The sequence below is a fragment of the Cydia strobilella genome, chromosome 6 (assembly GCF_947568885.1).
Source record: "Cydia strobilella chromosome 6, ilCydStro3.1, whole genome shotgun sequence".
NCBI lineage: Eukaryota > Metazoa > Arthropoda > Insecta > Lepidoptera > Tortricidae > Cydia > Cydia strobilella.
The window spans coordinates 8,176,076-8,195,698 of NC_086046.1; the positions used below are offsets into that span (position 1 = coordinate 8,176,076).

General features: G+C 35.2%; 1 protein-coding gene across 1 annotated transcript in view; it reads right to left on the reverse strand.

The window, feature by feature from the left end:
* The window catches only part of LOC134742056 (diacylglycerol lipase-beta), a 101,977-nt gene that overhangs the window by 55,362 nt on the left and 26,992 nt on the right, over window positions 1-19,623 (reverse strand). The window lies entirely within an intron of this gene.

A 19,623-nucleotide genomic window follows, 5' to 3' on the forward strand; every position in this document is an offset into this window, starting at 1 on the left:
ATGTGTGAATTGTTAACATTACGGAATTGAAAGCGGTTTTGGTGTGAATGGAGCGGTACTTTTGACTGCAACTATGTAATCATTGAGTTCTGTTTGCAATCTGCGTTACGGTAGGTCACAAGCGGAACGAATCGTGATTAATCGTGAAGCTATCGGGTGTGCACCGTGGTTCTGGCTTCTGTTCTATGTATTTGGTTCGTACTGCGATATTAAACTTAAGCTAGATTTAGTGTCTGTTACACCAAAACAAACTGCCTGAGAACGTTACATATTCGCTATGTTACTGTATGAGAATTTTCATAGTTCACTGCTGACTTGATGAGTGACGTTGATCAGTTTGTCGAGCATAGTTGGTGCAGCTAGGCCTCTGTTTTTACCCGACTACGGCAAGGCAAAAGGAGGGTTATTATTATATTCCAGGTACTAAAATGATATTTCTATAATAAAATAAGAGAAATTAGGTGGGTACTTACTCCTATCTTTTTATGCAAAGTAGGTACATTTATATATATGTACACAGAGTGTCTTGTTATATAAGTAGGTCCTATCTTGATATGCAAAGTTATGTATTGTACCCAACAGTAGCCACCTACACCCCGACATGAAATTGGATGAGCACCGATCCGATCGTGTTTCCTGTTTCTATTGGAATAATTCTTAGTCACAGGAACGTGAACGCCCACTCGACAACTATCTCCTCGCGTAGAAATGTTCTGCAAATTAATTAATTTAGATTAATTGCAAACGCGTCTCATTCTTGTACATCCAGTGTCTCGAACGCCCAGACTTTCGCTTAGTGTGAGACCCGCTCAGAGACCCTACCGTGAATCACTAGTACGTTCTTTCGTTCGTTTATTTGCCTATCTATCGCTCTTGTATATTCGATTCGAGCGATAGAGATGTAGAGATTTTCGATCTTTTGATGTTGGCAGTAGGCTCTCGAGACTGTTTTTTGTGGAGTGCCCCGCGTCAAATGTAGTTGAAGTTTACTTGCTCATGTTCGCGCAACCAATTACAATATACATGGCTTGTAGTCCCAAGAAAACAAATACGGAAACAGTCCTTTCACACCAACATGATTAATGGATTTTGCCTTCCACAATAGTTTTTAGGGTACCGTAGCCAAAATGGCTCTCTCTGAATAATATTTATTATTAAGTAGGTATATACGTTCATATTATTATTTTACAGACGGAAGGCCTCCCTTTATAGCTTAATAATGTCCAATAAATGGTGTCTTTGTCGAACTTTGTGAAAAATAACAACGTAATCGTGAACTACTTCACAGCAAATGGGACAATTTCCCAAAAAAAGCTGCCCTTGAATGCCTCGCTATACCAACATTTCACTTAAAACTTTTGTTGTCGAGTTGCTTTTGCCCCTGGAGAGGCTTTGTCTGAGTGGAAGTTACGATCGGCCCTCTATTCCTATGGCTTATTAACTGCAAAGGCGACCGTTCGCGACTGGTTTACTGTAATTTTCAGTGATCGCATTAGCTTAATTCTTAATAATTAAGGACTCAGCGCCACCAGTGGCAAAAGATGCAATTATTTTACAATACATTGCTCTTATTGATCTGCCGCTTCTTTTATAAGGCAGATAGTGATATGCCTGGGTTAATCTTAAGTCAGATCATGAAATGGCGGCGTTTCGTGATATGCCTAGGAATATCTCGATCTGCCCGATTTTACGATCTGCCGCCGCTGCTGACATGAAAAAGGGACCTTTCATTAACATATATTTTTAATACTATATGCCAAATTTCATCCCTGTCCAAGAGATTTCGCAGTTTGTCCTATTCTGATTGTGCTATCTAATAATTTAGCCAAATGCAACGATATGAACAGGAATAATTAAAATTGCGTAAGGGTTTACAACGAGTGTTCTCTACTTCAAAAAATTTTAGGGTTCCGTACTTAAAGGTAGGTTATATTTAGTTACATCAAAGAGGATATAATAAGATAGAGCGGTACTGTCATAGTAAATTTTGTAACAACTGTAAATTCACTGCCATCTATCGACATACTTTAAAACTAAAAATGAAGATTTATAAAAATACGTTAAAATGTATTTAAATATGGATAAATGATTTTTTTATTTGCATTAATTATTTTTATTTGATTTTGACCCATGTTCTTTAACGGATATGCATTAAAACTATAAATAACAAACGAAACCGTCAATGCCCTCTATACGAGAGTAGGCCAAAGCTAGTGGCGCCATCTGATCGAGAATCAAATTTTCGTGATTTTCGAGGAACGTTTTTTCCTTAGACTGTATCCATCTATTACGGAGTTATATCTATCATTGGTTACATTACGCATTTTTACGGGTCTAAAAGTCACATTAAAACTCGTCTGCGCTAAGTAATCCTCTTTAGGTTCATATGAGACAAACCAGTCATAATGAGACTTTGATATCAATAAGATCATGCTTAATCGGAGGTCCTACTTTAGCTGGTTGCTCACTGGGCTAAGAATAACAACTTCGTGCTCCGGCGCATCAATAACCGGATAAAGTGTGCTTTATTGCTCCATCTAGGGATTACTTGTCTAGGGAGGGATCTTGGGGTTTAACGTGGACTGTTAGACTTTCTGTTGTTGTATGCGAACTTTGTTCGGCGTTTGGTGCGATGCGAGTAAAGTTTCACGTTTCGCAATATTGCTATAATTTTATACGGGCAGAGAGCTAAGTACCTATAAAACTTTAATCCATGGCATCACCTTAAACATCTTAATCATAATATAAGTGATAAATCAATATTTTTAAGTTTTTAATATGTATAATTTACATGTCCAGGAAGTGTACCCATATCCACCTGCCTATTTATAGAGTCGAAACAAAATCATAATCTTTATAGATGATTAACATTAAATATGTACAAACAAACCGTTTTTATAAGTATAAATAATTTAGTACATTAAAATACATCGGGAAAGTTAAAAATCTCGTTTGTTTACCGTTAACGTCGTGTATTAAATTAAGTTATCCCATACCTACATAAAGGTTAAGACCAAAAGTATTTGAACATTAGTTAAACTACTCACTTTGATGCCTTTTAGGGTTCCGTACGCAAAGTGTGACTAACACTACGACTCCACTGTCCGTCTGTCTGTCTGTCACCAGGCTGTATCTCTTGAACCGTGATAGCTAAGACAGTTGAAATTTTTACAGATGATGTATTTCTGTTACTGCTATAACAACAAATTATACTAAAAATTTAATTTGTACGTAACCCTCGGTGGGCGAGTCCGACCCGCACTTGTCCGGTTTTTTTGGAACAGGGTAGTTATACTTTTTAAAGGTGCGATTTTAATTTAACTATGCTATGCGGTGTCAAAATATTACAGTAAGTAATAGATAGTGCAGTGTACCTGGTAGAACTGTATATTTCTAAGCATAGATTTATAAGGCATAGATTCCTAGTCCGTACATCCCAAGTGTCATCGTATTCGAACGGCCCTCGTAGTACTCAAGGTCAAATCGGTTTGTGTACACCTCCAGTTTTAAAATCAAAAACACAGGAAAGATGATTGTTTGTTTGTACAGTGAATGGGTGTCACAACGCATCAAATCATAAAAACAAACCGCCTTATTTCACGCGTTAGTATCTAGTTTAATGTGATTTTTTTACGTAATCGTAAATACAAAAATCCAAATTTTCGTCAGCCGCCATTTCTTATAAATGTTGCCAATGTAGTGAATATTTTTTCCTCCAAATGGGACATGAACTTACATTCTAAAATGAATACGCTTAATTGAAGTTCCTTGTATAATTATAGAAATTTACATATATATATTAACATTTTTTATTATTTTAATAAGATTAATTATATATTTAGTTTTTTCTTAATTATATTTTGTGTAATGTTCGTTTTAGATTTAAATTTCGGAAAATTTCAGTTAAATGCCTACAATACGAACAAAAGTTTCACTTGCATCGTGGTTTCCTAAAGCATCACAATGATTTTTATTATTTTATGCACATTTGTTAAATAAAACAATAATAAAAACGTATTTATTGAAACCATATTTCACAAAGTGCAGAAATGCAATAAATCCCTAAAAGAAACATAAAAAGCTTTTTCTACAAAATCAAAACTACACACTTGCAAATTATTAATAACCAAGTCACAGAATAAGTAATAGTATTATCATAGTAGTAGGCATGAAGTAAACCAACCAAAGTCAAAGTCAAAATATTCTTTTCCCCTCACTAGCTCGGAAAGCCGTCTTTTATCCTTTAAAACAAGCGGGGAAAAACGCATTTTATCCACTAGTGGGGAAAGTAATTTGACCTTGGATGGAGCGTGTTTAAGTAGCTTGACAGATAACAAAACGTAAAACGCTCATAATAATGGTTCGTTCGATATTAATTATTATTAAATAAATGGTTTGAGAATTTAATAAAAAATACCAGATTTAGCTGTATTTAATGATTGTAAGTCATAAACCTTAAAACTCCATAAAACGTTTGTTTTTTTAATAATTATGTTAAATATAATTCTGAACGCACAAGTTAAGTCGATGCAATTTCAAAACGCATCATTGACATTTCATACGTCAGAAATGTCAACATTGTCAACAAAAATTTTACTTAAAAACTTCTCACGTAAAAGTACAGAATTTCCAGAGTTTTTTGTTATAATATCGTAAAAAATGAGTTATTCCAGTTGATGAAGATGATCTAACGCCTGTGGATGTTGCACTTTCCTCGCTATAGTGAGGGGAAAAGTTTTGTGTTACACACGGGTGCAAATGTATTTTACTTCTCGTGTGTTAAAACACTCGCGGGTAAAATACAACTTTGCACCCTTGTATAACAAATAACTATTAATTCAAATAGGCCTAGCAACAAGCACTTTTAAATTGTCAAGTTTTACAAATATTACCTTAATCTAAATATCAGAGCAATTTATTGATGCAGTTATTATTATTCTTAAAAACATTGAATTATTATAGATATGTCAAACTTATTAATAAGAATTTCACAAAAGGATCGTCAAACACCAAAATTGTATAAAAAAATAACTAGTCTAGAAACTTTCTAGAATAAAAATCTAAATGTCAAAAAATACGGATTACCTAATATAGGTATTCATTGAATTATCAATTTCATCATCATTGACATAATAATAAATAATTAATTATTTTCAATCACAATCCCACGGTGTTTTATCATTCATGTAGTCTTGTGTGCTATATATAATAGGCTTTAGAGATAAGTTTACGTTTTACATATTTTTTAAATTTATTAACAGATAAATCAGTGATGATATTTGGAAGTTTATTATAAAATCTTACACAATTACCCATGAATGATTTTTTAATTTTATGGAGCCGAGTGAAGGGCACTGCGAGCTTATGCTTATTTCTAGTATTAAACTTATGTATGTCACAGTTTTTCTTAAAACTGGCAATGTTTTTATGTACATACAGAATATTCTCATAAATATATTGACGTGGCACTGTCATTATGTCAATTTCCTTAAATTTATCTCTAAGTGAGTCTCTATGGTTCATTTTATATATTGCTCGAATAACCCTCTTCTGCAGAACAAAAATGGTATTTATCTCTGAAGCACCACCCCACAGTAAAATACCATATGACATAACGCTATGGAAATAACTAAAATATACTAATCGAGCTGTTTTCACATCAGTTAACTGACGGATTTTGCTCATTGCAAAAGCTGCAGAACTCAGTCTATTCGAAAGAGTATCAATATGGGGACCCCACTGGAGTTTAGAATCTAAAGTTATACCAAGAAAAAACTGTACTATCTACCAATTCCAATTACTCGTCCTTCCAACCAACCAACCAACCAACTCACCAATTCAATCTAATATTTCGTTCCTACTGTTGGCACAATTTTGCCGCGTATTTATGACAAAGCGAGCTGGGTGGCAAAGGTGTTATAAAATTAAAAAATCATAATATCGTTTGCCAGGTTGGCGGGTAATCGGATTGCTTTTTTGCATAATTTAGCTCCAGAGGCAGAATGAAGAACGGAATTAGCAAGAATAACCATGAACAACGCAATATTCATCCAATATCATATCAGATGTCGCCTGTACCTGGATGATTAATTCAATTCAATTTTCCCCTCACTAGCTCGAAAAGCCGTCTATTATCCTTTAAAACAAGCGGGGAAAAACGCATTTTATCCACTAGTGGGGAAAGTAATTTGACCTTGGATGGAGCGTGTTTAAGTAGCTTGACAGATAACAAAACGTAAAACGCTCATGATAATGGTTCGTTCGATATTAATTATCATTAAATAAATGGTTTGAGAATCTAATAAAAAATACCACATTTAGCTTTATTTAATAATTTTAAGTCATAAACCTTCAAATTCCATAAGAAACGTTAGATTTTTATGAATGATGTTAAATATAATTCTGAACGCACAAGTTGAGTCGATGCAATTTCAAAACGCATCGTCGACATTTCATACGTCAGAACAGAAATGTCAACATTGTCAACAAAATTTTTACTGTTCTTCTCACCGACTCACGTAAAAATCAGAATTTCTAGTGTTTTCTGTTATAATATCGTAAAAAAATTAGTGATTCCAGTGATGAAGATGATTTAACGCCTGTGGATGTTGCACTTTCCTCGCTATAGTGAGGGGAAAGGTTTTGTGGTACACACGGGTGCAAATGTATTTTACTTCTCGTGTGTTGAAACACTCGCTACGCTCAGGATTTTATTTTAGAACCACTCGCTTCGCTCGTGGTTCAACTATAGAATCCTTTCGCTTGCTCATGTTTCAATTCCACACTCGCGGGTAAAATACAACTTTGCGCCCTTGTATAACAAATAACTATTAATATTGTATTCGGTTATCGGCATCATCGCGATAGTTATTCATGAAATTAAACTGGAAACGGATTAAACGCACACGTGACACAATACAAACGGGACAGATAAAAATACGGCATGCTATACTTATATACGGTGACAGTTCCGTATATACGGAACGTATGGCAACCTTACCTCTGCGGTACGTAAGGACTAAATAGGTACAGCATTCAATTTATTCATATGTTTCCAGGTATTTTAGTGAAGACTGCAATCGCAACCGGAAAAAGAAAATGTTTATTTTGTTGACGAAAAAGTTTTTTTTTATTTGCAAATTGGTATCATTTCAACCCGCATAGCTGGAAATAGAATGTTCACTGTCACATATGCATAGGCTTCATTAACCGCTGATGTGCTTGAAGCCGCTTACTGTCTGTCTCAGTGTGAACAGTCTACTCTTAATAGAATTGGACGCTAGAGATGCCAACTAATTGGCTTACCGTGTGAGCCGGTAATGGTAAAACGGTTGCAGCGGTTCTGCTACAAACTTTAGTCAACTGTGACCGGCACGGACCACACCGCAGGCTTCCGAGTAAAAATCTTAATATGGACACAAATGTGCCTACTTTATTTTTTATCGGAAATCATGATAATTTTCAGCCGAGTTATTCACGTTCATTTTTAGAAACACTTTGTTTGACAATGCATGACCTCCCAAAGTCAAATCACATCCGGCGAGTTGGTTAACGCAGAGTGATTTGGTAGATATTATGTAAGTATGTACTAAAATTTGATAAGGCTTGCTTGCTTTGGGTTTGGATTTATTTAAGACTTTGAAAACGAACGTCATCCCGGTCTACGCATACCTACTGTGAGTAATTCGATAATTAGGAACATGTATATATTTAATGTATATATGTATATATTTAATGGAGGAGGCCTTCACCCAGAAGGGGTCTAACGCACAAAACAAGAATATATAAAAAACCTAAAACAAATTTCAAATAAAAATGTTTTCTTTATACAATACGAGTATATGTAACTAGGAAAACTCAGTGCTTAGAATAAAAGGCTTTTTTATTTTTATTTTTATTTTTATTTTATTTATATATTTAATGTATACCTACCGGCCAGGTTTATAAGGCGCGTACTTACATATCGAAGCCTGGTACATCATTTTATTTTACCCAACTCCACCTTTGTACTCCGCCTGAATTAAAATGGAGAATATTCACCGAAAAAACGTCTGTTTTGCTTGTTTCGTTCCAATCGCTGACATGCTCGATGACCTTTGCAGTTTAATCAAGCACGCGGTTGTTCGAATTTTGTCATCAAAAGGTCACATTTAGCTTGAAAGACACACGTGGGACTACTGTGCATGTGAAATTACTTTATACCTATCGAATGAATGGAAAAAAGATTGCCTTTCCATTTTCAAATTAGGCTTCAGAAGCAAGCACCAAGGGTTGGGGACGTCGGTGCAATTGACATCGAATTTCTGTCCTATTAACACTTTCACTGCAGTATGGGGCCGAAAGACCCCACAGAAAGTATGCTGCAGTGAAGGTGTCAATTTCAAAAATTTCATTTATATAAATAGAATGTTATATTGTTGGTCTGTTAACATTAATAATTTCAGTTTGCTGGCATGAAATACGTGCAAATTAGAAGAAATATCAGCATTTCATTCAAAATTGTAGCATTTAAACACGCACGTCCGAAATAGTATATTCACTGTTGTAATTATCAGTTGAATTAAGTTGCTTAGACCGGCAGACAGTCATATCATCAACCTGCGATTACGCATATCAGAGTTTTGTAATAACTTACAACGTTCATCCGATTTACAAAACACATGGACCATTGAAGCGTATAGTGGCATGGGACAAGCGCAACTTGTCTTGCCCATGTAATTTTGTCGGTATTACGTGTATGCACAGCTTGATGACATGATGATGATGATGATTGTAGGTAGACTTATGTATGAGATGTGGGTAGGGCAGAGAATGAATAAACAGTCTTAGCAATGCACTCGTTGTCTCAATATAGATGATGACAGAATACACGTGATTTTACATGCATGGGCAATCGACAATCGTAAACGCAAGTTAATTCGATTCTAATAAACAAATCGTAATTACCAAGTGATGGCTGTACAATTAAAAAAAAAGTAAAAAAAGGAATGATTGCCGTAACGCGTAACCAATCATCGAAAATGGTAAACGAATTTGATCAACATATTCGACAGTTGATGTTTCATAAGGTCGTCTCGGCTGACCAGACGGATGGCCTCGATTTCCCGAAATTACGCATATTTATTACAAATCAATGCCAGGCTGTGGTGAGTAATTAAAAACCAATATGGTTGCGCTGCAGTCTGGCTCGCTATTTGTATTAGCAGGGGAGGCGACGATGCTAAATGTGTAGTAACTCGAGCGTCGTAGAGACCTATTGGAATCGAAATATAAGATGATAGGAAGAAAAAAAGGTTATATAATGTTTTCTTTTTTAGTGAGCAGGAAAGCATCTACAGATTTAAAAAAAAAAACACCAAATGGAGTTACTCGAGCGCGTCAAATATTGGTAGTGTCAGTCGCGTAACATGTCTCTGATAACAAGGGTACCATGTTAATCTGCCGGTTTACATAGGCAGGGTAGTCATACTAGTCATACAGAAGCGTAGAAAATTAGAAAAAAAAATATGTCGAGCGCGTCAGATATTCAAAGGGAATGTTAAGTGGACCCTACAAGAGTGTCTATTTCAATAATCTGACGACTCAGCGATCCGTTAGCAAATGGCAGGGTCACAAAGTTGCAAAAAAACCGCCATCTTGAAATACTCGAGCGTGTCAGATTACTATAGAGATAGCTAAAAAGTGATAGGGAAAAGAGCTGGGTGCACTAAACTTCATAAACGATTTTTGACATTTCTGATTGCTCAAATCGGCAGATTGTTTTTATTTGGTTATTCTTGCGTTATTCCCTTCAAAACAAAAAATAATCGAACGCGCTGGAGTATGTCAAGGTGGCGATTTTTATTGTAACTTTGTGACCGTGCCACTCGCTTACGGATCGCTATAATCGTCAGATTATTGAAATGAGCACTATTTAACAAGTATAACCATATCTTAATCTCACGCGCTCGAGTATTTCAAGGTGGCAATTTTTTTTTACTATTCTGACGGGCTGTCCTTGGACTCCCTGCTCGGTGTCAAGGACGCATACTTGGTGGAAGTACTCAACAGGGTGCAAGGCATATCTTAATCTGACGCGCTCGAGTGACTCCAAAAAATTCCCTCTTGGGCTCCCCGACCATATGCTTTGTTGCTACACATCTGATTCGAGTCATTGGTCTAAATTGGTTTCATCTGCGAATTTATCAACTATCTAGGATTGTAGCTAGTTTCATCATCACACGCGAAATTATATGCAAGTGTAAAATGTAGGTAAATTCACCTAGCTTGGAAAATTAAATACTATTTTAAAAACAGGGGTTATAATCGAAGGAGCAATCTATTAGTCTACGCATTTGCGTATACTATTATGCTATTACTTAGCTTAGATCTGGAATGATAAATAATCCGGGATCATAACGCGCGGAATCCCTTGAGCTTATTGGAATGAGAGGTCTGTGAATATCGGCAGCGGTGCCAGTGGTAATCAATCGTTACTTATTAGTAGGTTTTGTATCACCAGATTATTTACTTACTCATGGGTGTTCCATTTGCGGAGATTATTTTATATCTATCAAACGATTTTCTCATTAAAACTTAAAATAACTTTTATGCTTGGCTTAGTTACGGCTTAAGGGGCCCACAGACTATCAGTCCGCCGGACGATATGGGCCTGTCAGTTAGAACAAAAATTGACAGTTCTAAACAACTGACAGGCCAATATCGTCCGGCGGACTGATAGTCAGTGGGTCCCTTTAGTTCGTTAAAAGAATCCTAGAATAGAAGAATCCTAAAATGCCATAAAAATGTGATTAGGAACTTATATAGTACCTATTAACTTACAAATTTTACAATACAATTCATCTGACATGCTATAAGGAACATAGTTAATTTGTTATAGTTTGAGACAACCTTTCTTTTTATTAATAGGGGATATGACTGCAATGTTCTGCCAACAGAGTGCAGAACTAGCCTAATTTTAGTAAACCATAGATAGAGTAACGTATACATACTGTACCTTTAACAGGTTTTTGACAAGTTTTCAGAGATAATAAAATATGACATTAATGCATCAAGGCGGTTTGATGACAGAGGACCTACCGGGAAACGCGAATCCGAAATTTCGCTATTAACCCAAGAAAATTAAAGAAATCTGCGGAAATAATTCGTGTAGTTTTGAAAATTGGTACAGTTGTACCTTGTGGTGTCCAGATGAACATACTAAAAGTCCTCGGGGGTGGGGGGTGAGCTAAGGGTGTAGGGGGGGGGGGGGGGGTTGAAGGTATATTTTTTTTTCAGATTTTTGCTCGTATCTCGAATATCTGTACGAATAGCATTATAATTACTTCGAACAATAGTTTATACATAAAATTTTCTACAAATTAGGTTATATTTATTTTTACTCTACGATCAATACTTTAGGAGCTACAGGGTGTTTAAGTTAACAAAGAGATGAAAAATAGACGACATAAGAAAACGTCGTTTCTTCGTAGTTGTTCATCATAACTGAAATTTTTTGTATAGAATAAGCAAGTTAAGTCACCTGCTGATCAAAAATAAAAATGAACCGGCCAAGAGCATGTCGGGTCATGCTCAGTCCCCCCCCCCCTACACCCTTAGCTCACCCCCCACCCCCGAGGACTTTTAGTATGTTCATCTGGACACCACAAGGTACAACTATCCCAATTTTCAAAACTACACGAATTATTTCCGCAGATCGCCAATTTTCGGCTTAATTTGACGTAGCTATATCTGCCTCTTTATCGCTCGAATATGCAAGTGACAGATAACCAAATTTCCATTTTCTTGTTTCGCGATAGACCCTGATTGTGGTAGAGTGGCGCCCTGGCGCCCCCTACGCAGAGTTTCGCGTAATATTCCCTATTGACCTACAATAAAATAAGCAGGTTTAGAATATGTTTTTATAAAAGTATCGTAGTGCAATATTATGAGTATTATGACTGATGAGAAATACCTAGCTTAATATCAATTCAATGTCATCCCTTCTGTTTTATGTACTTCTATCAGCCTAGAGTTATCTATTACTACTAAATTAATTAATCATAATTAATAAGAGAACGGGTACTAAATAATGCTAAAATTAACATTAGATGTCTAGTCGCGTAATGTACAGGCGTCATTTTAATTTAAATACAGCACTAACGGTTAATGAATATATCGGATATATGAAAGGGAATAATTATTAATTTGTTACGACGTCAAGTGAAGGCGCCATTTTGCATTAGGTACACCAATTACTTTGATGTCGCGTCGCGGAGGTAACAATGTTTATGAAAGTAATTAAGGCGGTTGTTTTGTTTACCTACCACGTCTCACTATTGGAATTCAATGGAGGTATATGCCAGTTTCAATGTCAACATGGAATTAGCCGTCTTTAATGGTACTCGTACTACGTAGTCCGCTGCAACTGCTGCAAGACTATGCTGACAAGACAAGTTATGTTGCATTTTGTGTGGTCATTTTGTGGTCGTTTAAAATATAGCAAATTAAATCAGTCAGCTATATTTACCTACGTCGCTTGTAACTTTGTAGTTTCTCAAGCTCGATGTTGTCAAATGATTTTAGAGTTTGTTGGCTAGACTAGGTTTTTTTTTCTACGCACTGATAGGTACCTTGATTTTTCGTAAAAATCTGTTGAAAATTCATTGTAAAATATAACTTGACCCCGGCCCCGGGTATAGATCGAATCATATCAACTGAGCTAATGCACTTACCTGTACTAACAATGGCATTGTATTATTACAATACTATTATCTGCTTTTGTTCTCGTAGCCGCCAACTAGTTACTTACAAAATAAGTTAGAAGTGCATTGCATGTATTTGAATTTTTAACCTTATTCCTTGTTGAATGGGGTTAAAATGGTCTAAAAACATGTTGTAACAAACGGTTTTCTACAGAGTGCATTCGTTTTGGGTGTCGACGGTTGTAAAATGCAAATAAAGTTATGTTAGCCATCATTTAGTTAGTGTATTTTGTAGCCTATTGTTAAAAATAGAGTCGTTAATCTATACTAAAATTTCAAGGCGGTTATAATCTGCTTTTACTACGAGGTAGTTGTCCTAATTTGTGGTTTACTTGAGACTCTTTGAGTAAACAGGTAAGTGCATTAGCTCAATTGATATGATTCATCTATACGTTAGCTAGGCCCGAGGAATACTCGTTTTGCTTATTACTACATAGTACGAGCGAGCGTCTACCCGCTGAATTACGCACGGAAACATCTGATGAAATATTTGAACGTCAACTAAGAGTCCTTTTATTGGATAATCCACTTTATTCAGTAAATGGGTATTTGACCTCGACATTTGATATAGTAAATAGAATTGTGTAAATTGACCTGTTCTCATTTATGGAGTTTTAACGTAATGTGTACCTAGTTTTTACTTGGAACATGACATTAAGACTATTAAGAGATACTCGTACTTAGTTATTCCCGTATTTTGTTTTGACATGAATAGATAAAACTGATGACATTAAAATTGATTATTTTTTAGACATTTTTTAATTTGTATTTATTAATTTATTCATTAATATTAAGTATGTAAATATTAATGACGATCATAATATAAATTCATGTATAATAGTCTAGCATAATTTATTATACCTAATGTAATTTCAAACTATGAAAATAAAATATCTAAATCTAAATTTATAATGTATATTTATATTTTCATTCAAATCCCTTGTACAAACGAGTCATATTTAAAAGTCTTACACATAACACAATTCCAAAAAAAACTACATACCTATATTATTGCTACATATAAAGGTAATAACTGTAGGTAATTAATCATAAATCAATCGCCTCTACAATCAATCATCAATTTAATGCCCTAACAATAGGTTCATGCTCTGACATTTGAGATTACTTCTCTCCTATACCTATGTCTAACAACAACTGTATGTTTCCGGCTGAAACGTGTGAATGCGAATGTCTAAACAGCTCATAAACATCATGACGCAGTAGTTCTTTTCGTAAATCATTGTTTGGTAAACCGAACTGAAATCGCTCTGTATCCTAAATCTCTTTAGCTTGGAGTCAAAAACACTGTTTCGCCTGTCTTAATTACGAAGTGCCTATGACGTCGACGTCAAGGAGTCGCTTTAGTTGTTTACAATATTTATGAGGTGAATGGATGTCGATCTCCCGAGATGCCAACAATGAAATTTTCATCGTGTTTAATGAAAGTTATATATGTCCGCCCTACTTGTGCTGATGGTGATGGCTTAGTGAAATTATAGAGGTGTTTTGATATGAAAGTGTCAATATTTGATATAGCACAATCGGAATAGGACTGAGCTCGAAATCTCTAGAACAGTCCTGAAATTTGGTAAGTATGTATGTTAATTAAAGGTCTCTTTTTCATGTCCGCACTATTTGACATTTGGGGACCTCGAGTAACCGCCGCTATATTGAAAAATGTGTAACATCTTGTAGAAATTTGCATTTTACTTGGAATCTAAGTTCTCTACGACAATGTGATGTAAGGCAAAATCAGTGGCCCAGCGTGAACTAATTTAGACGTGGGCGAAGTCGCATTTGCGAGGCCCTTTTCTATCAATGTGTATTCCTAAGATAAAAGGGTTGACTTCCGCGAAGCCCCTTAAGTGCGAGGCCGTGGGCGAGGACCCACTTCGCCCACACCTAGCTACCACGCGCACACATTAGTCCACGTAAAAAAAGGGGACAATAAGAAACTTGGAGGAATATGAATTCCACTTTTGTCTATACATTTGTATTGTACCTGATCTTCCCCAATTTCAACATGTTACTCGACTGCGACTTAACCAGTAAGCAAATATAAAATGCAAACTGCTCCTAGGCTACACCTAACCTGACCAACCTAACACATTAACCTGATAATGCAGTACATCCTGTAGCCTAGGATAGTGGACGGATTTTTTTAAAATGACGTAAGGTCAACCGGGATAATTGCCACTTTGGGATAATTGCGTCTATTTAAGTTCGTTCGTTACTACAGTTCCTGCTATTTAATGATAAAGGTTTTAACTACTTGGAGAGCACTACTTGGAAACACGTAACATAGAGGGCGTTTTACCGCATCGTATTCAAATGGCTTATTTGAGAATTAGTTTCACCCCAGACCTACACGGTGTACGAGTTAAGTCACCAAAATCCTTTTACATCCTTGTTTTTCTTTAGATATTTGGTAATATTTAGTAATGAATGTGCTCAATATTAATTAACTGAGACATGCGAACCACAATTTTAGAAAAAAATCGTTTTAGAAAAAAAAACATGTCAAATTCTTGGAGGATATTTTTTTAACTTGGCAAAATGCTGACCGGGATATAGACCGTGATTACGATTATAGAACGTGATTTTGTATTGTTTTGTTTTATGCAATTAAGTCTAGTGAAACTAACCGTGAATCATTCAAAACTGTTACTGGCAAAATGCGTCAATAATGTTGAAGTAATTGCGTCTATGTAACGCATTTGCCTCAATCTCAGTGGTCAACAACTTTTTTCTTGATACGTAGTTTTAACAGTAGTATATAAAACATTTTCGAGCTTATTTTTACTAGAATGATTCCATTTTATGTAGTTTTAGTGTAAATTTAAGAACCTAGTCGAAAGTTCGTCCATTGCTAATTTTTTTTCACCCCCAAGTTGTTGTATAGATTTTCATTTAATGAAACAAGTGTACACAGGTTGTGAAGGGCAAGATCAATCTACCAATACGTCATTTGAAAAAATCCGTCCACTATCCTAGGCTACGGGGTGTACTGAATCATCAGTACTTAAACCCATAACCCGTTTCTAGTGAAGTTGCAGTCGAGTAAAATGTTGATATTGGGGTAAATCATGGACAAATGTATAGACAAAAGTGGAATTCATATTCCTCCAAGTTCGCTATTAAGAGAATGTCCCCTGGAAAAGTATACTCTAAGAACATGTTTTTTTTTCCGCAAAAGTGTCGAAGACTTTTTTGTGTAGAATTTAATCGGCTTTAATGTTGCATTACATCATATTGTAATAGAGAACTTAGATTCCGAGTAAAATGCAAATTTCTCCAAGATGGTACACATTTTCCCAGATGGCGGCGGCTCCTCAAGATCCCCAAATGTCAAATAGTGTGGACATGAAAAAGAGACCTTTTTATTAACATACATATACATACCAAATTTCAGGACTGTCCCAGAGATTTCGAGGTTAGTCCTAATCCGATTGTGCATATCTTTATACCTACTTAAAACTGGCTAACTGTCAAAGAGAAATGTATTAAAAACAATCCTTTTAACTATTATGTAGGTACTTACTTCCTTATTACAAAATTGCGACTAAAATCCACGGGACAATATTTCAATAACAAAAACTTCTGCGTAATAACTGAATTTGAAATAGGAATGTTTCCATTTCCTACCAGTCACGTAAGAAAATACTACCGTTGTGTTGTGAGTAAACAAAAGCGCCCACGCGAGTAGGGATACGGCGACAGAAACTTTCTATCTATTCCAGCGGTTCCTAACCTGGGGGTAATTACCCCTGTGGGGGTAAAACTGGCATTTTACGGGGGTACCTATCTATAAGAAAATAGTTATTTGTTATATAAGGGTGCAAAGTTGTATTTTACCCGCGAGTGTTTCAACACACGAGAAGTAAAATACATTTGCACCCGTGTGTAACACAAAAATTTTCATCTCACTATAGCGAGGAAAGTGCAACATCCACAGGCGTTAGATCATCTTCATCACTGAAATCACTCATTTTTTAACGATATTATAACAAAAAACTCTGGAAATTCTGTATTTTTACGTGAGAAGTTTTTAAGTAAAAATTTTGTTGACAATGTTGACATTTCTGACGTATGAAATGTCAAATTATGGAGGAGGGGTAAAATCGAGTTCCCTAGTTAGTCAAAGGACTAAAAAGGTAAGGAACCACTGATCTATTCGATATTTTTAGTTTTAAACTGTGTCGATAGATGGCAGTGAATTTACTGTGGATACAAAATTTATTATGACAGTACCGCTCTATTCTATTCTATCCTCTTTGCTAAAATATAATATAATTAGGGTTCCGTACCTCAAAAGGAAAAAACGGAACCCTTATAGGATCACTCGTGCGTCTGTCTGTCTGTATGTCCGTCTGTTACAGCCTATTTTCTCCGAAACTACTGGACCAATTAAGTTGAAATTTGGTATACATATGTAAGTTTATGACCCAAAGACGGACATGTAACATAAACAAATGAATTTTAAACATGGGGGCCACTTTTGGGGGGTAAATGAGAAAATTAAAAAATAAGGTTTTTAAAATATACTGTGTTATATATCAAATGAAAGAGCTCATTGCGAGAATCTCAGATATATATTTTTTATCATTTTAAGATAAACAGTTTACAAGTTATTCAAGAAAAAAGGCAATACATGACCACACCCCCTTTTATCTCCAAAACTACTGGGTATACAATTTTGAAAAAAAAAATACAAAAAATAGTTCTTTATTATTACCTATAGATGACAGGAAAACCTATAAGAAATATGCAGTCAAGCATGCGTCGGACTTAATTACTTAGTTTTTGGTCTGACCCTATGGGTTTTTTAAAGACATTTTACTCACGTTTCACATAAAAAATACTTTGTTTAACGTACGGAACCCTTGGATGGCGAATCCGACTCGCACTTGGCCGGTTTTTAGGGTTCCGTACCTCAAAAGGAAAAACGGAACCCTTATAGTATCACTCCTGCGTCTGTCTGACTGTCTGTCCGTCTGTCACAGCCTATTTTCTCCGAAACTACTGGACCAATTTAGTTGAAATTTGATATACATATGTAAGTTTGTAACCCAAAGACGGACATGTAACGCAAACAAATTAATTTTTCACATCACCTCGCTACGCTCAGGATTCTATTATAGAATCCTTCGCTTCGTTTAGGATTCAATTGTACGCCCTTGCCGTAAATATGTCATTTTGCTCCCTTGTGACACAATCTACTATTAAACATGGGGGCACTTTTGAGGGGTAAATGAGAAAATTAAAAAATAAAGTTTTTCAAACTATATCGTGTTATATATGAAGTGAAAGAGCTCATTGTGAGAAATATATTTAATATATCTCAAATATATTTTTTTTTATAATTTTAGGATAAACAATTTAGAAGTTATTCAAGAAAATAGGCAAAAAATGACCATTCCCCCCCCTTTATCTCCGAAACTACTGGGTCTAAAATTTTGAAAAAAATAAACAAAATAGATCTTTACCTATAGATTACAGGAAAACCTATTACAAATTGCAGTCAAGCGTGAGTCGGACTTAATTACTTAGTTTTTGATCCGACCCCTATGGGTTTTTTAGACATTTCACTCACGTTTCTCATAAAAAATACATTGTTTAAATTTTGTTATATACGGAACCCTTGGAACGCGAGTCCGACTCGCACTTGGTCGGTATTTTTTATTTTATTTTAGTTTAATGCCTACAATCCGAAAAAAGTTTCACTTACATCGTGGTTTCCTAAAACCACACAATTTTTTTTGGTAAAGCAATTTTGTTTCTGAAAAATTAATTAACATTCTATAGATTTTTAAAATAAAATTGTAATTATCATTTATCAGAAAACCTGTTTATAAAATAGAAAATCTATAAAACACCAAACGAGTCAGTTCTGAAATAGGTGGGACATATAAATAAAATAAATAAATAAAAATAAAATTCATTTATTTCGGACAATTCGGAATCCATATACAATTTAACATATCAAATATTACAATTAAAATTAAAATTAGAATTAAAATTAAAATACAATCAACATAAAAAAAAAATAGATATAAAATTCAAAATTAGAGTTAAAATTATAGTATTGTTTAAGTATAAAATTACAATTGAAATAGAATTAAAATAAATAATTAAATTATGCTAGGCACTTTTCTCGTCACTAGATGAAAGCGTTATAGTAAGTAGTACACAAATAAAATCTGTTATTTACTGGGAGCAAATCGATATCTCATCTCGCAACTGAGCACGTAGGAGTCGCTATTGGATCTCAAATATACACAAAATATTATTTACACGTAAGTAGGGTAAACTCGCATTATTTGGTGACACGCCTAATTCGGTGATACTAGTTTTGAAGCATAACACCGAGGAAAAGTAGTGAATTAGTTCCTTTTAAATGGGCCTCACGGCAAAGCCGCCGAAGCCGTGAAGCCGTGAGTGAGATCCCATTTGAAAGGCCCTAATTCACTAGCTTTCCTGGGTGTCATGCTTCAAAACTTGTATCACCGAATTAGGCGTGTCACCAAATAGGTCATGCGAGTTTACCCTACGTATTAGTACTCCTTATTGTACTTTGGACTTACGTATATTAATTCTGTGTGATACGTACCTACTACATATATGTTGGGATGTGACACTATATATAACCGGTTATGAATCGCATCAATGATGTGAATCAGTGATACCTATTTCCATTCAGTAATAAAATAAAGATTTAAATAAGTATCTACGTAATTTATAAAACAAAAATTTACGACTAACCAATCTAGCCATAGAAAGATAAGAAAGCTTCGTGTGCTCACTCCATAAAAAGAAAACCCAATTATAATAAGTTTTAAGCGAGCTTAAAACAAATCCGGCGAGCTTAAATAAAGAGCTT